Source organism: Aedes aegypti, chromosome 3, assembly GCF_002204515.2.
Source record: "Aedes aegypti strain LVP_AGWG chromosome 3, AaegL5.0 Primary Assembly, whole genome shotgun sequence".
NCBI lineage: Eukaryota > Metazoa > Arthropoda > Insecta > Diptera > Culicidae > Aedes > Aedes aegypti.
The window spans coordinates 23,485,785-23,510,649 of NC_035109.1; the positions used below are offsets into that span (position 1 = coordinate 23,485,785).

A 24,865-nucleotide genomic window follows, 5' to 3' on the forward strand; every position below is an offset into this window, starting at 1 on the left:
TAAGAAAAATACCAGTTTTCCCATGTTTTTTGCTAAAATATTCGGTAAGTCGAACAATAAATTGCATTTTTTCAACATCACTTCCTTAAGAATGATAACTGCGAATATTGCACAAGTTTCAAAAAATTATAATCAGTTTTAGAGTAGCTAGGAGTGGATATCGACAATTTATACTTTTGAATCTTAGGTAGTATAACATTTATAACAAATCCAAAACCAAAAATTTTAGTCTATTTCTTTATGTTTGGCTCCTAAATGTATATACATAATCCATAGTTAATGTTCCTATCAAAACATTTCGTAATTATGAGTGCTTCGTGGAGCCCAAGCAGGACAGTTCAGTTTTGCGTCGTCCGATAAATTTGGCTCACGGTTTCGCGCATGTTTTCGTCGCCGGAGAATTTTTTTTTTTTTTCCTGTTTTCAAGCGTCTTGCTGGGTAGTGCTTCGTGAAGCCCAAGCAGGACAGTTCAGTTTTGCGTCGTCCGATAAATTTGGCTCACGGTTTCGCGCATGTTTTCGTCGCCGGAGAATTTTTTTTTTTTTCCTGTTTTCAAGCGTCTTGCTGGGTAGTGCTTCGTGAAGCCCAAGCGGGACAGTTCAGTTTTGCGTCGTCCGATAAATTTGGCTCACGGTTTCGCGCATGTTTTCGTCGCCGGAGATTTTTTTTTTCCTGTTTTCAAGCGTCTTGCTGGGTAGTGCTTCGTGAAGCCCAAGCAGGACAGTTCAGTTTTGCGTCGTCCGATGGATTTGGCTCACGGTTTTGCGCATGTTTTCGTCGCCGGAGATTTTTTTTTCCTGTTTTCAAGCGTCTTGCTGGGTAGTGCTTCGTGAAGCCCAAGCGGGACAGTTCGGTTTTGCGTCGTCCGATGGATTTGGCTCACGGTTTCGCGCATGTTTTCGTCGCCGGAGATTTTTTTTTTTTTCCTGTTTTCAAGCGTCTTGCTGGGTAGTGCTTCGTGAAGCCCAAGCAGGACAGTTCAGTTTTGCGTCGTCCGATAAATTTGGCTCACGGTTTCGCGCATGTTTTCGTCGCCGGAGATTTTTTTTTTTTTCCTGTTTTCAAGCGTCTTGCTGGGTAGTGCTTCGTGAAGCCCAAGCAGGACAGTTCGGTTTTGCGTCGTCCGATAAATTTGGCTCACGGTTTCGCGCATGTTTTCGTCGCCGGAGATTTTTTTTTTCCTGTTTTCAAGCGTCTTGCTGGGTAGTGCTTCGTGAAGCCCAAGCAGGACAGTTCAGTTTTGCGTCGTCCGATAGATTTGGCTCACGGTTTTGCGCATGTTTTCGTCGCCGGAGATTTTTTTTTTCCTGTTTTCAAGCGTCTTGCTGGGTAGTGCTTCGTGAAGCCCAAGCGGGACAGTTCGGTTTTGCGTCGTCCGATGGATTTGGCTCACGGTTTCGCGCATGTTTTCGTCGCCGGAGATTTTTTTTTTTTTTTCCTGTTTTCAAGCGTCTTGCTGGGTAGTGCTTCGTGAAGCCCAAGCAGGACAGTTCAGTTTTGCGTCGTCCGATAAATTTGGCTCACGGTTTCGCGCATGTTTTCGTCGCCGGAGATTTTTTTATTTTTTTTTTCCTGTTTTCAAGCGTCTTGCTGGGTAGTGCTTCGTGAAGCCCAAGCAGGACAGTTCAGTTTTGCGTCGTCCGATAGATTTGGCTCACGGTTTTGCGCATGTTTTCGTCGCCGGAGATTTTTTTTTTTCTCCTGTTTTCAAGCGTCTTGCTGGGTAGTGCTTCGTGAAGCCCAAGCAGGACAGTTCGGTTTTGCGTCGTCCGATAGATTTGGCTCACGGTTTCGCGCGTGTTTTCGGCTCCTAAGATTTTTTTTCTGTTTTGGAGCGTCTTGCTGGGTGGGTGTTTGGAGGGCACAAGCAAGACGGTTTGTTTTCGGGACGCCAAGAAGTTTTGCTGTCAGTGTCAGTTTTGTGCTCGGTCGAGGATGGATTACCAACTGGTGAGTTCGTTTCATTCTTGTGATAACACATATTTTCTTGAAAGCGTAACTTTTGAGTAATTTTAGAACAAACTTTGTATGGTTCGTCACTATAAGTGTCGGCATTATGTTTTTTTCTTATACAGTTTCAATATACATATATTTGTCTCTTTTATACGTTATTAAAGATTGTCTTTTGAATTGTTCGACATTGTGAATGTTGACGTGTTTTTTAAAACTTGTACCATATCGAGACAAAATGCACAGTGATACTCATATGTGATTTTCAAACAAACTATGTATGGTTCGTCACTGCAGGTGTCGGCATTGTTCCTGTTTCATATAATTTAAAATATATACATGTTATTTTCGGTTTTCGTCATTAATAAAAACATCTTTTGAATAGAGTAGTGTTTGATCCTTCGACCTTGACACTTGCTCCTGCTGGGGCGGGTGATGAGGGCAGGATCAAATATGTCGCGCGTCGGTAGTGAAGCGGTGAAAAAGTGATCGGTTCGTAAGTAGTGTTTGATCCTTCGACCTTGACGCTTGCTCCTGCGGGGGCGGGTGATGGGGGCAGGATCAAACTTGTCGCGCGTCGTTCGCTCAGAGAAATGAAAAAGCGCCGCGGATCGTTAGTAGTGTTTGATCTATTGATCGCGTCGCTTGCTCTTGTGTGGGCGAGTGACGAACACTTGTTCGGCGTTTAATGCGATTATCGAATTATTTCGCGAATCCGGTTAGGCGTGATTATATCATGGCTCGCATCACCAAACATTGGTGACTCCCAGATCTTTACCTTATCCCACTAACCCAATATCCTCTCCATGACAACCGTGGAGATGCAGAGGTGATCTCGGTCTCTAGTAACAACGGTAGCCACACTAACATTCCTTCCCTTCCCCGATGACCGTAAGGACGTGGCCGGCGCCGTTATTGACTTTTAAATTTGAGCTCTCGATTTGTGCACATTGAAGAATGGTAAGCTAATCCCAAGCCCCATTCATTAATTCCCTGTGCAACTTCGATTGTTCTGGTCAATCACGGAGTAGCAACTACGAATTGTACGGTCATCTATGCTTATGCTTATGCTTATGCTTATGCTATCAAAACATTTCGTAATTATCATTTTTAATTTACATTTTACTACCAAACATGATTATAGAGATTTAAAGAATAAATATTATTGCCATAACCGCAACACAAACGTTTTTTTAAAATGATGAAAACAACAGGATATATTCTATTAAATAGTATATCAATGCTCTCTGCTCATTCAAGTTATTTTGTATTTTTCTTATAAAATCAATAAATTGCAAAATAGGGTGCTATTTTGAATATAATTTGAATATTATTTCAAAGATAATTGAATATTACGATGACATCAATCATGTGGAGGTATGTACAGCGTAGTTTGGGGTACTTTATTGTAAAACGAAGTTCGTAGTTCAAATTATTTTTACAGACAAATTCAAAATTAACATTTACCTGGCACAACAATTTTCTGAACTCAAAAGGGATAAAAACTGTTTATGATTTCTGTAAACTATACATATTTCAACTAAATTTCTATCAGAGCTTACGAGTATAATCTATAGATTGGATCCAATGACAAAAATAAACGTTATTGTTCGAATTATAGGATTTAATAACAAAAATCATTGGAAAACTGGCATTTCTCATAACTTTACCTAAATTTCATATATGTCCACTAATAAATTGTCCAAATGTATTTCACTACATTTGAACATCATAATAAAGCATTTCAGTAATCAAATAGAGCTTCTAAATTTAGTTTTGAACGTTGTGCGTATGAATTTTGGTAAGTGTACAAATATGGAATTGGGTGAATTTTAGACACCAATTCAATACTTTTCTATTAATCCAAAGATGAATGTAAATGGATACATTTTGTGGTTGGCAAGCAATAGATGACACCTGTTACCTTCAATGTTGATAAAGTATTTGTAGCTCAATACTTCATTTAATAGTTTTTTACTAAATTGATGTGGAAACAGTATCCTGTACGAATATGAAATTGGGCCACTGTAGCTTCAGTATCTTCCGTTAGTATGACAGAAACAAATGCAGGATACAAATTTCAATGGCTTAAGTACGATCGTCAGGCCGCTATGAATCAATGTTTGATAAAGTACAGAATTATTCATCATATAATTTTGGAATACAGTACTAACCCGATTTTGTTAGTCCCTCTTTAGGAAATCTTGTTGTTCTCACTGTTTCATTAATGAATTTTATTCCAATCTTTTTAGTCATGTTGAAGCTTCTATGAATATTCATAACAAGGCAAATGAAATACATTGATAAATTGCTTACACTTTGAAGGAGAGCTTAACAATGTTTTGAAAAAGGGGCTAACAAAATCGGGGCATGTAACAACATTTTAACTACGTGAATGATACCCGAATATAAGGATGAGTTTTATTGGAAACTAATTTTGATGCTGCGATGTCGTAAATTTTGATAACTCAACTTGTTATCATATCAAAGTCAATGGAAAATGTTTGTCTCTGATGATGATCGTTTCTGAATTACTTGCAGTTGGCCATATTTGCGTTTTCCGCTAGCATTTCAATGTTTCCGAAATTTCGACATTTGACAGCTGTCAGTAAAAGCAATTTAAAGATTGGAAAATTTTTTCAGCATTAATGACATTGAGAACTCACTGAGGTTACACATATTTTTGACTAGCATTGACATAAGCCTGAATCAAATTTGATACAAAAAAATTACAGAAGAACAAAAACAAAATATGATATCGAACAAGATTATAATATTTTGATATCAAATAACGATAATATCTTACTGCAGAAAACAAGATACGTTTTCGACATGTTTTTTTCATGATGTTAAACTTTGCTCGAGTAATGAGAAATTGTGATAGAAATTTGAACATTTTTTTCTGTTCCGAGAAAATAAAATACCGACAATATCCGAGGCTGTGATTATTAATTGTGGGGTACTGTGGATATCAGATAAGTTATTTCAAAAAGAGTCTAGTAAACTTCTACAAAAACACAAACAAAATGTTGCACTAAATTAAATTATTTTTCTGTAACTTTCTTAACCCGTATACTGCCGTTCTACGCATATTTGTCCCGCGGTCCATAAGGTTTACATAGAACATGGGACAAGTAGGCGTAGAAGGGCAGTATAGGCCTGAGTGAAAGCAAACATTCTAAAACCCTCACCGCTCAGCGAATCCTTAGTGAGTTCAAATGATTTTTTGTCAGTATAGTGGCACACATATCTAGTTTCTAGAAGTGGACAGAGGAACGCGGAAATATTCCTGTAGTCGGAGTTATTCCAGTGGATCACTGGGTCAGGTCGGGGTCGGATGAGAAGGGTACTGAGCGTTTGTGCCCCTGGAGGTAGGCAAATTTCAAGTCACAGATATTTCCGGAATCGGTTATAGTGTGGCCACTACATGATAGAATTTCAAGAAAATTGCATCAGTGTAAACCTTTTGAGAAACGATTGAATTTGATAACTATGAGTATTGCATTTGATTGATCCTTCAAATGACCATTTTCGAGTCCCGGGACGCCTCAAACTTACGATAAAGTGGCTAATTTGTATCTGAACATCTGTGCCAAGTTAATGGGAATGCATTTTGATGCACAATTATGTTTGATTTCTACTTTTCGAGAATTGAAACGAATTAGTATCCAACAAATCTATAGCCGGCTCTTCCGGGCATTACGTCCGAATGGCCACATCCAGTATATTTTAAACGGTGCAAAACTCTTAATTTATAATGTCAAATGTCAGATCTTAATGATTTGTGCAAATTAATACGTCATTGCAAATAAATAAAGGTGATTTGGCATGTCCAAAAAAACAGCCTTTTTTACCCGACTTGACCCAGTGACCCACCGGAATAACTCCGGCCCCATGAATATTTTCGAGTTCTTCTGGCGACTTCTAGAGACTAGATATATGGGCCAGTAAACTGCCAAAAAGTCATTTGAATCCGTTAAGAATTCTCTGAGCAGTGAGGGTTTCAGTATTTTTGATTTCACTCAGGCCTATACGGGTTAAAAAAAGTTTGAATAATCAGGTTAGATAATGTATCTCAGTAGCACCAACGTGGATATAATGGCTGAAAATATGCCTGATCTCTATTTCAATCATAAGATTGTAAAACAGATATGGGAAATGGAATTTCAAACTTGTTTGTCATTGTAATTGAACGTATGCAGTTTCATAAATTATAAACTTACGATTTTTTTACGTTCAATTTTATTTGACGCCGGTATATGCCGCCGCCGCCGAAAATTGTCAACGGCGTGACGCCGATGACGCCGCCGCCGCCGGCACAAAATTGCTCTGACGCCGCCGCTGACCACAAATATTTCGGCGCACAGGTCTAACTCCACATCTGTGGATCAGCACATAACCTTTGAAGATAATAATGTGCAGAAAATCATTTCAACAATAATACAATTTGAATTATTACATTTTTCAGTGTATTTTTCCTAATTGTCCTTGTTTCAATCCGAAACTTTCAATCGAACGAATTGATTTTGACTCCCAGTCCCATTTCAGAACGTTGTTTACGAAAAGTTAATAGTTTTATTGGGAAATGTCATATTGAATAACCTCTAATACATGTACAAAATTCCATAAAAGTTGGAAAAGGTTGCATTTTAAGCTGCAAATAAATTGCATTTTGAGCAGGAAGTTTTTTGAACAGTACAAACTGTAATTATTTCTGTAATAACAAGCAATACTTTAATAGTTGCTATAATCTCAATGACAGACTGCAAAAAGCGTTTACCGAAAAATCTGTAATATAGCTTATTACCGCTACTTTACGACAAAAACTTCACCGAATTTGGAAAACAAATCTGAGTGTTTGATGTTTATTTTTTAAAAAATTCTCAATATAACAATTCGTGAGATTTTCTGAATTCAAATCACATAGGAAGACAAATCTCAAAGTTTGAATAATAAAGAGAACCATGCAAGTGCCTGGCACTGAAGAAGGCTACAAGTAGTAGTCGAAATACGCGTATCTATCTACAGATCAGTAATTAGGGCGGAATCAAAAGGTTCAACACTCAAATCTACATTTTTTATTTCTCTTTATTGAGACTGTGCTCAGAAAGTCTGAATAAGTAAGAGACTCAGTTTTAGCCAAAAATAATAAGATTTAGTGGTAACACAAGCGCGACTGGAAAGTGAACTTCCTTTTTACGGTGCTATGGATCATCTCGATTTTTTTTATATTTCCTAAAGCAAATTTTAGTGTATGCCACTGTTCAGAAGAGTACACAAACTTTTGGTTTTTAAATGATTCGAAAATGAGTTCCATCCTAATGAGTAACTTTGCCAATTCTTCCTTATTTTGAACGTTTAAGAACTAACTACTTATAAATATAAAACGTGATTTCTAATTCAAATGAACACAAACAATAAATAAAACATTAAAACTATACAATAAGCCATTTAAAGGACTATGCAAATTTTTGCCATGAAATCAGTCCTGTTACTCCTATATGGTGACGCATGGGCGCCCTTCGATTGTGTTTCGATTTCGCTTAGATTGGCTCCTCTAATTTGAGAGATGTGGATCTCGCCGTTTAGTGCGAATGCATTGCGCTCAGAAAATTACGCCGGTTCAGATTAATATGTTTAGTGTCGAGCCAATCCGTGGGTAGGGTTGGGAGTTGTAGGTTCCGAAAGCGTGCGATTTGCATATCAGCTGTTTGGTAACCCTATCCGCTGCTTAAAGTTTCCGCTCGATTTCCTCACACGACCCCCTTGTGAGTGATCCGCGCACGAATTTTCCTATTAATATACCCGTGCTCACGTGCGTCCGTCAAGGCGAAGGGCCCCCAATCTGAGCATTCAGGAGGCCGATGAAGAGAAGGGTACATGCAAAATCCTATTTTTATTCTCATGCACAGGTTGTACGGCCTATACGAGATTCAAAGGTAGGTACATACACACTTGGAGAATGTTGGCGATCAAAGGTGAGGAAGCATTCCGTTCTTCTCTTTGCAGCGGGGCCAATTAAAATTTTACTTGATTGATCTTCGCACATTAGGCGATCGTCAGTGGTGTAGCAAGTTTTGAACTGTTATAGAAGATATGGCTCTGTTAGGTCAAATAATAATTTCGGGTCAAATTGATTACTTTCTAAGCTCTCCAGTTGGGGGTCTTCCTTAGCCGAGTGGTCCGCGGCTACAAAGCAAAGCCATGCTGAAGGTGTCTGGGTTCGAATCCCGGTCGGTTCAGGATCTTTTCGTAATGGAAATTTTCTTGACTTCTCTGGGCATAGAGTATCATCGTACCTGCCATACGATATACGAATGCGAAAATAGCAAGTTTGGCAAAGAAAGCTCTCAGTTAATAACTGTGGAAGTGCTCATTAGAACACTAAGCTGAGAAGCAAACTCTGTCCCAGTGATGACGTAATTCCAAGAAGAAGAAGAATAAGAAAAAGAAAAAGAAGAAGAGCACTCTGGAGTTGACAAGTGTACAAAAAGTACTATCTGCCTTCCGTTTATGCTTAAAAAGATCCGTGCCGAAATCGTATCAGGAATCAAATCTTAGGCACTTTCAGTATGGCTCTGCTTAATAGTCACAGTTCACAAAGCTAGAAACAAGTCATAAACATGAACTGATCTACCCAAGAGAACGATCTTATTTTGAATGTACGATGAATTACTGAGTCCAATTTCAGGGGTCTCTGCTGACCTTGCATCTGTTACATATGCCCTTTTATGGTTCCGCGTTCGAGTATCCTCGAAAGTGTACGCGTTAAAGTGCCACTCGTAAAAGACATGAACTCAGAAGCAAGGGTCCCATTTCGACCCACACGATTCTCTCCTATGCGGTGATCGGTCACACACTCCAACTGCAATGACTATATAGCGAAACAAGTGATCAGCATACAAGCTTAAGAGGGATTGTTTAAAATGTACGTCCAGTACGCTTTGGTAGATCTCTCTCTCCATCTATGTAGCGCAATTTATCAACGATCCCAAAATACCTTCCACGCTTTTGCCATACCGTTGCGTTAAATCGGTAGCCAGAGGGCACCATTGAGCCATAAGTTATGCGAACAAGAAAGGATGCAGCTCAGACTGAGCAAATCGTGATTCAGTAGCAGTGACAAAAACCAATCGAAAGTGGATCGAAACAAGTCGTTCAAGAGCGGTGAAGGGCAATCGGTGAACTTATTGAAGTGATTTATATAATGCATAAATCTACTTCAATATCTACCCCAAATCCCACTTGTTTTAACCTAAATTCTATGCAAGCTTTGAGAGATTGAGAGATTGGGGCGCCACATAATGACACTTGCTGCTCGGAAGCTGATTGACGTGCATTGATCTGAAGGGTTCAAAACTGGAATCTGGTTACAGATCAAGGGTCAATCAACTGCAAGCGCATTTGCTGTTTTATAACCGGGTTGATTGACTTGTTACAAATGCAGAATGGGAGGCGGTGGTCAAAACTTGATACGTCGCCGCCATTGTGAAGCAGCCAAAAGAGTGACAAATTGAGAGTAGAAATATAATTATTGAAATGATTTCAAAGTCTAAACCATGCAGGGGAGATCATTGAATCACTTTCAGAGCAACACTGCTATTTTAGAGTAGAACATAGTAGCCTGGATTACAGGGCTGAATTCACAAATGTGGAGGCCGGGGGCTTCAGTTTTGTGAAGGCCTTTTTCTTAGAACACTTTTTTGATATTATATAATGTGTTTAAATATGCTTTTAGATGTGCTAAAGTGCTGTTAGATTTAGATTATGAAAGTTTTTTAGATGTTAGTTACTAACAAAAATAGAATTTTTAAAATTACAATGAACAGCGGTTTTAGTTCTTAAAAACTTAATAATAATAAAAAATATCAATGTAGATTTAGTATGTTTCACAAATTCGTGATTAAAGTCAATTCATCAACGGCAACATTGAGCCTGTCGCTTTGGTTTGAAGTTTTTGTATTATTTAATTCATATTTATATTCAAAAATTTACCCTAGCGGATTTATTATACTGTTTTGAATTGAAGAAATTGATGGAGAAAACAAAATATTTTAATGACTCTATGACAAAAGGTCGAAAGATAAAAGGTCGAAAGGACAGAAGGTCGAAAGACAAAAAGTCGAAGAACAAAAAAGAAGGGACAAAAGGTCGAAAATATTTTTTCGAAGAAGGAAAAATTTCCCACCATGCAAATAGTTTTCGACCTTTTGTCTTTCGAACTTTTGTCCTTTCGACCTTTTGTCTTTCGACCTTTTGTCCTTTCGATCTTTTGTCCATTAATGGATCTGCAGATAACTAAATTGTATTTGAGCGTGTTCACCGTCTCTCAGCTCATCGGAATCCTAGTGTGCTGCGCTAAACGGAGGCTCACGAAAATTTTAAAAGCGCGCGCTAGGTGATGTGCTCCCGGGGAGACTCGTCTCATGCGCTGTTCGGCGCTACGGCTCGCCATCGGTATCCAAGTTGTGAAACAACTGCTTAGTAACGAAGAGCCTCTACAACTATTTTTGCTTCATTATACAGGTGTCTAGATGGTCTACATGATATGGTCGAAGACTCGCGATCCAAGAGTTACAATTTCGATCCCCATTGAAAACTTTTGTAATCAATTCAATTATTGCGCTGAATTTTAAACAGCACATGTGACGGAGCACATGAGACCGCAGTGAGACACATCTCAAGAAAAATGAGGCGCACCGAAAAAGGTCTCACAATGTACAGCGCTCCCGTGCGCTTGCAAGCAATGAGGCTCCTGCACCTAATAAGGCTACAGCACGTGCACAGTAACTCTAGTTGGAACTGGAAAAAATATTGGAACGTTCATAATCGTAATTTGGGTGTTTAAGTTTTTAACAATTCAAGAAAAACGGGCATAACTAACAAAAAAAAAATGCACCGAGCTTTTAAGGTAATTATAAAACGAAGCCAAAATTTGAATTTTCAAATGCACAAGACTGGAGAATCTGACAACAGTTCGCGTTGAAAATCAATCAAATTGCTTGCTTGCTGGTGGTGACCAATGGGATAAATTTTCAACGCGGAGCGCTGTTTGGTTCTCAAGTCTTGTGCTCTTTAAAATTTGATTTGTGGCTTCGTTCTATAATCACCTTAAGAACAGTGCATATCATTCTGAGAGGGGGTGTGATATCCATGAGAGCAGTATAAATATTACTACACATGACATACAGGTACAGTCACCCCACAGTTATGGAGCAACTAAGGGTCATTTTTCAGAATAAAGTTTCATAAAAAATCATGGAGACGCTGTACAAAATTCCCTCCTGGGCAATGTACAATAGGTATATCTTCTTCTTCTTCTTCTTGGCATTACGTCCTCACTGGGACAGAGCCGGCTTCTCAGCTTAGTGTTTTTATGAGCACTTTCACAGTTATTAACTGAGAGCTTTCTTTGCCTTAGTTGCCATTTTCGCATTCGTATATCGTGTGGCAGGTACGATCATACTCTATGCCCAGGGAAGTCAAGGAAATTTCCATTAGGAAAAGATCCTGGACCGACCGGGAATCGAACCCAGACACCTTCAGCATGACTTTGCTTTCGTAGCCGCGGACTCTAACCACTCGGCTAAGGAAGGCCCCATATATAGGTATATGTAGTTCGGAAATACACCTCAAAACTCACGTTTATTTATCAACAAAGCGCGATTTCTATTCTATTTTCTACGGACGGAAAAAATGTGCTAAGACAATTTATAATTCATTGCTGTATAGATTTATCAACAAATCCATAAAAACTTCGATTTAATGTTTTATTATTTTGCTTATTATTTTTATATACACGCTGTGAACTAGACTATCGAAATTCATACATTTTGCCTTATAAAAAGTGGAATGATTATTGCAATACCAACGCTTTATGTACCGTTTTAGCATCACCTCACATCAAGGCGTCGATAGGCCCGTGCGTACACCACGCGCCCTTGTTCGATTCCAGGTCCTTTGTTCGATTCCAGGTTGCCGCGAAAACATTTTTTGTTTTCAAATTTTGGTTTCATAAGGGAGTTCTGTTTGATCCTTCGACCTTGACATGTCGCGCGTCGGTCGAGTAGTGAAATTAAAAAAATGCGCGGATCGTTAGTAGTGTTTGATCTATTGATTGCGTCGCTTGCTCTTGCGTGGGCGAGTGATGAACACTTGTTCGGGGTACAATGCGATTAGCGAATTATATTGCAAAATACGATTAGGCGTGAATAGATCATGGATCGCATCACCAACCACTGGTGACTACCAGATCTTTACCTTATCTCACTAACCCAATATGCTTTCCATAACAGCTGTGGAGATGCAGAGGTATACTCGGTCTATAGTAACAACGGTTGTCTAACTATCATTCCTTCCCTTAATCGATGACCGTTATGACGTGACCGGCGCCGTTATTGACTTTCAAAATTTGAGCTCTCATTTTGTGCAGATTGAAGAATGGTAAGCTAATCCCAGGCCCCATTCTTTAATTCCCTGTGCAACTTCGCTTGTTCGTACGTTCATCTATGCTCATTCTAAAATTTTGGTTTCATAAGGCAAAGCTATGAATTTCAACCTGATTTATTGTGGCGAATTTTGTATGTATGTATGAACTTCGATAATTCATTTGCGTGAGTGTATTCTTCCCACCAAACGCAAACCCAGTATATAAAGACGAATAAATTATTGGTTGATTGTGACGTCTAACCAAAATATACTGCTTCGCGTTAGAAAATGGGTTAACCAAGGTGCGAAGTTTGATTTTTGACCAACTTCGCCGTGTCGCAACTCGATTCTCAATAGTGCGCATGATGCACACGACGGAGGGCATAGATGCGCACTATAGCGAAGTGACTCGCGACACGGCGAAGTTGGTAAAAAATCGAACTTCGCACGTTGATTCGTCCATTTTTAGTCGCGAAGCAGTATATGCTCTTCGACAAAGTTGAAAATGAAAAAAACTCATTTAAAAAGAGTTTGTGAAATATTTTTTTTACAATTCCGTTGCATATAAGCTTTCCTATCAAAAGAATAAACATCATAACGGCCTATTTTTCCCACACATAAAAACAGTACAGAAAAGTACTACTTCAGTTGTGTTTTTGGTGTTGGAGAATTAATATCTGAGTGTCTCCATCACATCGATCTGGATTCCTAAATGACTTAGTCAACTAGCTGAGATCAACTGATTCTACATCCGTCGAACAATCCAATTTCAACTCAGGTGAAGGATTCTGAGTGGAAGAAGGATCAATGCTTTAGGAGATAACCTCACTATAAAGGCAAAACCGTACAACAAAACTGTTTTTTTCAGCACTCGTTGTATTTATCGAAAGAAGCTTGCCGAATGTTTGAATCGTGCTGAAAAATGAAAGACTTTGCAACGTTTTGCATAAATAACTAATAGAATATTATGTCAAACAGTTAGAGGGCTAAATGCAAAAAGTTGGCCTTTGTCATAGTAACTCCATATACAGGGTGTTCACTATTTCCTGTGAGTAAATGATCATAGAAAATAAATGCTTGTCTTCTTGTTCTTTCTGGCGTTAAGTTCCAACTGAGACAGAGCCTCCTTCACCAGTTATTAACTGAGGAGCTTTCTTTGCCAATTGACCATTTTTGCATGCGTTTAACGTGTGGCAAGCACGTAGATACTCTATGCTCGACCAAATCGAGAAAATTTTCATTACGAAAATATGATGGGACCGCTCAGCTTGACCAAGCTTAATAGCTGCGCATTTACCACTATGGCTATCTGGCCCCCATAATGATTGTATGAATTCTGATTTCCAGTTCATATTATTTTATATTATTATAGCCGTAGCGGTAAACGCGCAGCTATTCAGCATGACCAAGCTGAGGGTCGTGAGTTCGGATCCCACCGGTCGAGGATCTTTTCGGGTTGGAAATTTTCTCGACTTCCCAGGGCATAGAGTATCTTCGTACCTGCCACACGATATACACATGTAAAAATGGTCAATTGGCATAGTAAGCTCTCAGTGAATAACTGTGGAAGTGCTCATAAGAACACTAAGCTGAGAACCAGGCTTTGTCCCAGTGGGGACGTAATGCCAGAAAGAAGAAGATATCTATATCAAATGTCATGAAAAAGCATAGATTAAATACTTCTTCATTTACTTTAACTTTTAGATACATTCGTTGTGTTGAAAATGTCCTTGATTGAAACTAACATACTCCAATCTTCGAGACTAACTATGAGTTAGCAAGAGACTAATTATGCAAAATTTGGTTAAAATATATGCTTCTAGATAACGTGCTTGTCATCTGTAATGATTTTGAAACGATGCATGCGGTTAGAAATTAAGGAAAAAAATGAAATATTCTTTACAATCTTCAAATACAGGTGTGTTCCGTTTTCAGTTGACAAAAACGGAAACGTGACAAAATCGGTATCATTTTCAGAGAAAAAATATTTAATAAATCTTAGAGGAACATGACAGATTTATCAAGAAAATTTAGATTTACAACATATACAATAAAGTGGTTCAAAAAAAATCGTTTTTGCTCCACACCGCTTATTCGATTCAATATCAAATTCTGGATGTCCTCCCGAAATTTGAGCTCATTCGGATGAGAATTGAGACTGCACAAGCCTTTCAAAGTTTATATGGGAATTACTATGGGAAAAGCAAGCAAACCATTTAATCGGTCATAGCGTTTGCCCATGTGCTCTTGGGGACTAGAGCTGCATTGATAATGAAAGATACATTTATCAGCTACAACTCTGCCGAAGACCGTTTTCAAATCTGACGTCTCAGTAATTAGTTAATGATTTATATCCATTTGAAAATTCTTCTACAGTGCTCATTTATCTTTTGAACTGACAACATTGCTGCATCCGGCGCGAAAGATAGCGCACATGAATCATGGCTACTATGTTTTACTGCATATATCCAGTGATGCCTGTAAAGCAGCCCAATTATTTTAGCCAAAGTTTTACAACTAATACAAAAAACAATATCTAATTACTGAGGCGTCCGATTTGAAAACGGTCTTCGGCAAAGTTGTAGATGATGAATGTATCTCACAGTAAGAACACCAAGCTGAGAAGCAGGCTTTGTCCCAGTGAGGACATTAATGCCAAGAAGAAGAAAAAGAAGTCCTAACTAGTACACCACTTGCATCTTTGTTTAGTTATTTAAAAACACTTCCACAGCTCTTACTGATTTTTCTTCGGAAAGTTCATTTTTTTGTAATCGTATATCATGTGGCTAAGAAGCTAAGAAGATTCTAATGTACTCTAAGCCCTGGGATGTCGCGAAAATTCTTATTCCTAATCATCATCGCCTGGCCAAGGTTTAAAATGTTCACCACACAAGAAATATAATAAACGATCAAATTTATTGATGTTCTTTCTTATGGTTCAACATAATTGATAATGCATAAGTTTACTAAAGACACAGAAATGTACTTACTCCACAACAAGCATCTCCAAATTAATGTTTTCGTTAGTAGGGGAAAGCACTAATTTTCGACCTACAATTGTTCTGTGCCAATTTTCGGATTTCCATACAAAGTAGGCCTAAATCGTATGAAAGGGTCGAAAGGCGAAACGCAGCAAGCCGTGTGCGCGGGCGGCTGCGTTTTAAATTTTCAGTTACGTTAATTTCGGTTCAGTGGATTTTCAAATCGGATAATGTGAACATTTAATCGCCTGATGGTGCTATTTGAGCCCATTCATAAATTTTCTAACGCTGATGGGGGTAGGTGGGTGTCATAAAAATGTTACAGCTCATACAAAATATTAAAAATATTCATGCAAAATGCGTTACGAGGGGGTGGGTGGGTGTCGAAAATTGCCATTTTTTTTTTTCTAACAAATGTTTTTTAAAATGGTATGTTTTTTTGTGCAAAAATTTAATTAAAACATGGCTTGTGGCGTTCTGCATGGTAGATTTTTCGAGATTCCGCTGGTGGTTCGGCCGGTACTACGCCTCCTGGAGAGCTTTTTTTCGTCAGTAAAAAGTGTGATTCTGATAAAATACAATGATGAAGCATATTTGTCATCATGTCACGCATTTGATTACGATTATTGTGCTACGCAAAGATGAAGAATATTTAAAACCAAAAAAAAATGTGCAGTTTTGCTCTGTTCATTTTTTGACCTTATCGACGACGCACCCGACGACAGCATAATTAAAATGCTGAAACATCCAGAGGAGTTGGGTTCGATTTTCCAACAAATGATTTTGTTGAAACTTTTTACGGACACTACTCCCATATTCGGTGTTAGGACAAACAAATAGCTTTGGTGAGTTCGTTACAATTAAACTGCTCATTTTCATCCCTGGACAACAAGCGCGCATTAACGTTCTTAGCTACGTCACTCCCAACGTTGATAAAAATATTTCATTCACACTTGTCCTCAATTGATCATTGAAGGTAGTTTTTGCCAGTGCTCACCGCATCAAAACAAAGGCGCCACTGTATATGGGTTTAGCATTGTGACAGCATTGCTGTTCTGTCAAACACACAAGGCTACGGTGGCGCTATCTATGCTTGCCATAGCGGCCGATTTGGTTATTTTAATGATCCATTACAAAAGATACACTCATCTACACATATACTTAGGGACGTTCCGATACTTCCGATATATCGGAGTATCGATATTTTGCTTTCGATATTCGATATTTTGGTATCGATATTTCCTATTCAATATATCGGTGATATCGATATTTTCTTCCGATATATCGTACATTAAATAAGGAAAGCAATTGTGGGCTTCGTAGCCGTGCGGTTAGTGTCACCGAGGCATTTAGCCCCATCGTGCTAAGGGTGTGTGGGTTCAATTCCCGCCTCAGGCCGAAAACCTTTTCGAGAGGAATGTTTTCCGACTGTGCCATTGGGCGTTGCATGCTAGTCCGTTGTCTAGTGTGGTGCTTTCTTCAAAGGGCAAATAGCCCACTGGAAGCATTAACGTGTAGTGTCTTTTTAAATTGTAGGGTATTCTCAATTCATAATTTATTTTTTTGTAGTTAAAAAAGCAGGTACCATTCGAATTGTACTACAAATGTATCTTAACAGAAGATGTTTATGTCCATATCGGTCAAAATACCAATAATCTTGAGTGCTCAAAGATTTTTTTTCGGATCCTACGAAGTTAAACGGTAGCTCACTAAGCGATTTAGCCATTTTTCTTCATGCAAATATATCATATGATAATCCGACATATCGATATTTTGATTCAATATATCGGTGGTATCGATACTTTGATTCGATAATCGTATCGAATCAAATATCGATACTTTGGAATATCGGAACGTCCCTACATATACTTAATTTGAATCCGGTCGCATCACTTGCTTATAGTGAATCCAAGACAAATCACCCTTTCCTGTATCCAGCTCCTTGACATCTATGAGGGAGTTGGTGAGTCGCTGTCCTTTCTTTAAGTAGGTGTCAAACTATTATTATCCTTTCTTTTCTTCGTAACGGAGAAGATGGACGTGGCCGGCAATGGAAAATGTCATGTTTTTTCATCTCTGACTTTCGGTTGGACTGCTATTTATTCCAAAGTAGTGTTGCATAAGCAATTGGAATAAGAGTGGTAAAGTAACCAACATGCCAGCTTTCAGTGTGCAATCTACGAAATACTTCATTACCACGCAACGTAACTAAATCGTCTGAATGGGTCCAAGATTAATGCTTTTCCCCTAGTTACTGTAATTAAGCAAATAAGGGGGTACTTTCCTGGTCAAAGATTACGACCCTATCCAATTTTTCAAAGATATTTTTTTGATGGATAAAATACCACAAGTTAGAGAGGAATATGAGAATCTTAAAAAAAAAAAAAAAAAACATATATTTTATGGGCAAGTTCTTGTTGCATGAACGTTATCTTTCTTTCAGGATGGGGAATCTAGTCCCCAATACTGGCACCGATTCCGGAGAAACGGCCATATCTTGGTTATTTCGGAACCGATCTTAGTACTTAGCACCCCATTCCACATTGCTCCCAAAGCCATTCCACATCTACCCGAGGAGGAAAAAATAACTCGCTCTCACATATGAATACCATACAGTCAAAGCTCGTTATAACGACAACTTTTATAGTGACAAAAGCTCTCTATAGCGACATTTTTCGGTCCCTTGAAACATATTTTCATATTATAATTTTCACTTATAACGACTTTTCTCTATTACGACGGTCCCTTGCGATGTCGTTATAACAAGCTTCAACTGTATTTTGGTATCAAACCATAATTAGGTATTGTTCAGTTGTCAATACCACATTTTGGTATTATGATGATATTGGAAAAAAAATTTAAAACAATTAAAAATACTTCATTTTGGTATTCGATAGCTATTGAGGACTGCTGGAGGTATTGATTGAGCTACTTAGGAATTTCACTTTTATATGAAAATCCATCATGTATTATTGAGGTATTACAATACCTGATCTAATTGTTGATTTGGTGTTTGTAGAATATGCATGAGATATTATTTGGGGTATTTACCTCTTATGCAGGGCTCCTCATTAAGGTTATTAGTATTGGAAATTTTCTTGTAAGGACTGTTCATTTTATAAAGTGGACACCTTGTGCATGCTGTATCTTTCTTATTAATCAATGAAATTTCAATCGGTTTTTTGCACATCGTTCGACTAGTATTGTACAATGTTGTGATAATAAAAATTCTCCAAAATAATTAAATTTCACACGAATATGGAACAACGATTAGATCGGTCGATTTTTTGATTTTTTTTTTTGATTGTAAGAAACTGGCTGGAAAATTCGATAATTTATATTTTCTATTTTCAAAAAAGGCTTGTTCTTCGAAAGCATCATCAATCAGAAGCCTGATGGAAAAAATCAAGTTATTTTTGGGGCAACAATTTTACAGATATAATAAAATCAATTTTCCCGTATATTTTTAAAGAAATTGTTTAAAAATTTGATGGGAATTGATATGAGTAGAATTTTTTGTGTAAAAGTACGTCCTGGCGGAAGTCCTAATATTGTATTAATATGAAAAATAACTTACGCCTTCATAGAGTTACTTAGTAAGTCCCCACGTCACATTCAAAGCACAACAGAAACACAATTGTTGTATTCTTAGAAGACCTATCAAAGTACATTGACAATCATCAAAATTGGCAACACTGCTGTAATAAAATCGATTTTATTTTCCACATATTTTTTCATAATATGTTATTCTGAGATTACCAATTGAAAAATTCGGAGAAAACTGTTTACAATTTGCTGTAGATCGATAAATATGCGTACATGATTTTAAAAGTATGACACTTTTTAGCAAAACTACCATAAACAATAAAATTTATACTTAAGACTGTGGTTTAATCTCACGATTTAGCTTTCGTTTATACTAATATAGTTTCTTTAGTAATCCAAACTAGTTTTGAACACGCTTTTTACTTTTCTCTTTTGCTGGGAGTGAAAGGATGGTGTATCAGCAAATTTGGCCATGAATGGGTAAATCACTAAAGTTACCTAATGTCATAGAATGGTGGAATATAATTGATATTTTTAAAGCTTTACCTTTAGTAGAATAGTAAAGGATGCAAACATACAATTTGTTCATAAAAATAAGGATTTTTGTTTTGCGAAAAATAATGTTAAACTTTGACGGACAGCTTTTTTTAAGAGTTTTTGGAAAAAACTATTTAGCTCTTCAACCAAAAACATTTTCAAAGATTTTATATTTTCATAGCATTTTAGAATAATAGGTCAACGATACACAGAAAACCGATTACGATTTTATCAATAAATAAAAAAGATATAGCATAAACAAAGTGTCCACTTTATAAAACGAACAGTCCTTATGGAATACCTCAGTTGGGTATTTAGTAGCACTTTTCTTCTGCTCGGGTAGGAAGACCAAAATGATTGCGCCCAAACCGTAAATTTTAGATATATAGTGTTTTCGGCAAAGTTTCTCCATATTTTTCAGACCCTTTACGAGATCCGAATATTTCAGAAACTTTTTTGCTGACGCATTTAGACCTATACAATGTTGTACACTGTTTTAGAACAACCAATTTGGAGCAACTTTGTCAAAAAATCCAAATTTCTACCTCTTATAGTTTGCGAGTTATGATTTTATTAAACAAATAAGTTAGGGTGGTACTAGAGTGTCCATCCCGGGACATCCCGGGACAAAAAATCCCGGGATTTGATGAATTTCGGGATTTCCCGTTTCCCGGGATTTTATTTCTGACATCCCGGGAATCCCGGGATTCCCGAAATGTACGTAGAATTTGATGAAAACCACTAAATTTCAATGAAAAACAATGACATTTTTCCTCACTATCAACCTTATTCGATAAAGTAGAAAAGCTAAATGAAAAACAGAGTAAACGAGTAATTATTTTCATGAGAAGATCAATTTACCAAGAAAGAAACACATATTTTTATTTGTCTAGTTGCAAAGTCTTAATGCTTTGCTTTTTAACATTAGCCGTTTTTACATATAAGCCTATGCTGAGATAACAAATTTGAAAATACACCTAAACTGCCGCAAATCGCAAGTCAGTACCATCTATAAAAAGTAGGCTTTGAGTAAATTGACTAAGAAGTTTTCAATCTCGTTTTTCATACAAATATTCAAAAAATTCCAGGATATTGGAACATGTTTCGATCTCAATGAAACTTTCATAATTTGCTTTTCACTCCGTTACCTTTCCAAGAAAAATATAAAGATGACCAAATAACGATCCATTTTTGCGCTACACGATGCGAAAATCTGAAGTGGGACTGACATGCGTTTACTTTTCATTATGGGACAATTCGACTTGGTGTTTTATTTCCTAATTTTACTGGACAAAAACTGATTTTTCGTTATTGCAGCTGAAAGATCATTAAAAGATTTAATGAAAACTGATATCAACTTAATTTTGACCAAAGTGCAGATGAGACTGACTTGCGATTCACGACAGTAAACTTCAGTCAATAATTTTCAGTAATTAACTTTTAGAATGATCTACAATACCTTCAATAAGCTTTAATCGTTTCTTCTGTTCTAAAGTTTTTATTTCTTTTCAAATGTTTGAAGCATATTGCTTTAAAATTATGACTTAGGTTTTTGTCATACTTCCATTCATATGTGTTATAGAGAATTTGAAAAAGTCCATAGCAAACCCAAAATTAATCAAACTAAGTTTTGGTTTTAGTTAGGTTACTTCATCAGAATAAGAAAGTCTTATCTGAAATGTGATCTGCTATAATTAACATATTGTTTTGAAAAGTTACATTATCTTCCATTTCCACCGAAAAAATTGAAAATTTGATAAATCCCGGGATCCCGGGATTACCCGGGACAAGCATAGATTTTTGTCCCGAATCCCGGGACGAGCAATTTGGCCGGGAAATGGACACTCTAGGTGGTACTGAAAAATCATTTTTTTCTCGATAGCTTTTTATACGATAATTTCTCTTAAAAATTGTGTTCTGAGCACTTTGAGAACTTTTGATTGCACAAATTTTTGCCGACTACTTTTAACTACTGTTCTATCTCTTATGGTTACAAAGTTATCAGAGATTTTCTTCGAAAAATGTTTGTTTTCAAATGTCGATATCTCTGAAAGGCGCAAACGGATTCTCAATCTTTTACCGCCATTGGAAAAAAATATATTTTTCTCTGTTCATGGTGAACAAACTGTAAGGACGTTTTTGTTTAAAGAGATAAACAAAATTTTGAAGATGTTTTTAAACGAAAATCGTCCATAATTTGAAAAATAATCGAGATAGGAACCAAAGATCCTTCAGCAAAAATGGGCAAAATAGAATGTTCTGAAAGTGTTTGATACTTCAACGCTGATGATAATCAACGCTTAAAGATATATTCACCATAAACCGAAATTTATATGGTAAAAAAGCGAAAAAAGAGATATTTGCTAGAACAACCGAAATAACTGTATGTAAAGTCCTTTAAACTTGAAGACACATGTATTGATATGAGATCGATCACAGTTGCTCCAAATTGGTTGTTCTAAAACATTGTGGAAGATTGTGTAGGCCTAAATACGTCAACAAAAAAGATTATATTATGATCTCGTGAACCATGCGGGCCACCCTAATTTCACATCACAGAAAAAAATGTCTTAAAAATATGAAGAAACTTTGCCCAAGACGCCATGTATCTAAAATTGACGGTTTAAGCGCAATAATTTTTGTCTTCTTAGATATGGTTTTGACTTGGTATTCTTAAAAATGTTTTAAGTCCATAAGTTACGCTATCAGATTTAAACTGAAGCAAGTTTTTCTAGAGTACCGTGCACCCCCGCTAATGTGAACGGTACCTCATGCAAACCATCGGGGTTCATTTTTAATTTGATTATCTAGTAACCTTAGAAACATGTCTCTGGTTACCTCTTTCACTGTTTTGTTTTGATTCTGCGTTCCGTTCCACAGCGTTCCATCTCACTTCACTCCGTTCCATGAGCTAAATGTCGTTTGAACCATTTTTAATCTGAACGATGTGCAAATTAGCGGGGTACAGATTAAATGTGGTCAAACCAACGGGGGTACCCGGTACCTGTAAATAAGAGTGACGTCTCATTCCAGTTTTGACAGGTCTCCTGCTTGGTTGGAACGCGGATTTGTATGAAAATGACAGTTCGCCGCTGTTCCAATTTTGACATTGACGCCACTCTTATTTAAATCCACTCTGAGTTACGTTATATCGAGGCATGACCAAATGATTGAAAGTAAGTAAATTTTGTGTTTCTAATATTGAGTTTATTTGAGTAAAACAAATGTTCTGTGTATTCTGTACAGAGTAAACAGTCTAGATGATGAAAGTAACATTTTTCGAGGTAATAATTATTATCAATTAGGGCCCAGATAGCCATAGCGGTAAACGCGCAGCTATTCAACTAGATAAAACTAAGAGTCGTGGGATCGAATCCCACCGGATGAGGATTTTTTTTGTAAAGGGTATTTTTTCGACATCCCAGGGTATAGAGTATCTTCGTACCTTCTACACGATATGCACATTCAAAAATGGCCAATCGGTAATCGGTGTGGAAGTGCTCGTAAGATCCCTAAGCAGTTAAGGCCAGAAAGGAAAAAGTGTCATGATAAATTTGTGCCACATTATCCTGTGCTTGTTAATTCTGTAGACCTTCCATGTGAGCAAGTAGCCAAACACATCAAACTGGATTAACTGCGAGGAAATAAACGTTACAAAAAAATCCTAACAAAACTGGTAAATCACTTTCCAGAGTGACCTCCGAAAAGATCATAAATATTTATCGCGATCAATATCCAGCTATATGATCGATCGTGACACACCAGCTCTATTGTTTTCGACGCAATGCTGTAAAGTTTTGACACTTTCAAGGTGAAAAGATAATTCTCCGTAAGCACAGAACTGCCAATCAAATTAATTTTACTACCAGTGAAGTGCTATATTGGTGTCGATCTCATTTGCCACTCAGATTTATAGCTTGAATAAGGAGGCTAATGTTAAGAAACCTTGTATAGAAGAGAAGCAATCGTGATAATTGAACCAATTTTAATTAAATTTTTAGCTTGATTACTGAAACTGAGGTTCTGTCTCGTTTGGTTAATTATATTTAATTCTCATCTAAAAGTGACAGTTTCTGAAATCAAAAATAACCCTGTTGGGAGAGCAGATTTATATTTGACAAGTGAATGATTATATTTGACGACCCCAAACACATTATTCATTAATTGCTTCAAAAACGTAATTTACAAACTTTTGCGTCCTTTTCGTACAAAATGGGTTCAGTTAACGGTATTGAACGGATTGAAGAAAGGTTAACGTGAAAAATCCGCACAATAACAGCTCGAAGAGAAAGAAATTCCCTCAGGAATTCTTGTAAACATTTCTGATAAAATTTCTCAGAAAACTTTAAAAACTAAATTATTTTGAAAGTTTAGAAAATAAATAATTTTAAGATCCTCAATCTCGGAGTTATTTTTGAACAATTCAAACCAAATATTAATCTTCGTAACAAACCATTTTTTTTTTATTAATCTTATTCTTCATCGGCCAAGGCCCCCGCCAGATCCGTAGCGCCATCAAGCCGCCAAAACACTTAAACACGCCGAACAGAAAAGCCCAAATTGCATTCTATTTCTCGATCAATTCAAAAGTCGCGACTGCAGTCGAAAGGCGAAACGAACCACACGCAGTCCGAAGAAAAAATACACGAAAATGGCACGTAATCGTGCTCGATTAGAAAAGAAGGAGCTACCAACAACATAGTAGGCGAAAACATGGCCAGGCCACTAGATGTAGCGCGAAAATGCGAGCTAACGTCACCACCACACATTGATGAATGCTGCGCGCGGCGCGTTTCGATCCATCTATGTTTACTTTTCTCATTTAACAAAGCAGGCTACTGGTTTTGAGTATCACGCTTCGAGATAAATCTGACGTTGTTATTTCTCTGTGTGGATAAATTCATCATAGTGGGTATGGAAAGATTTAGGTTGTTATATTTGTAGGAACGATTCTACCAGGAAATAATTTATGACATATAAAAATTTAACATGAACACCTTTGACAAATATCAATGAGTCGATTGTCGCTTGTGGCCCAATTTTTATCATCTATCGAAAAGAGGTGTGACCGGTCTCACCATATCTGGAACAACCAGTCAAAATGTATGCCATCGAATCGATCAATCAATGACAGCGCTTCACTTCCAAAAGAACATGTTGTTGAGATTGGCTGTCTTGACCGTGAAAATCACGCACTGAGTATCACAATGGTGTAACTCTGTATTGATCTTATTAGGCTTGACAACGTCGTCATTGGAAAGTCGAAAATAGCTAACAGAGCATGTTTTTTCTGCATTGTAAAGAAAAATAGCTAAACGGAGGTATCCACCATTGTAGTTACACTATTATGATAACATACTCGCGAAATACGCACATTTTAAACGGAATTCGATACCCTTCCTCATCGTTGAACCCCTTAAAAG

At 37.3% G+C, this 24,865-nt stretch overlaps 1 protein-coding gene across 4 annotated transcripts in view; it reads right to left on the reverse strand.

Annotated features, from left to right (window-relative positions):
• LOC5578644 overlaps positions 1–24,865 on the reverse strand; it is an 89,955-nt gene that overhangs the window by 41,560 nt on the left and 23,530 nt on the right. The gene's annotated exons all lie outside the window — the stretch shown is intronic.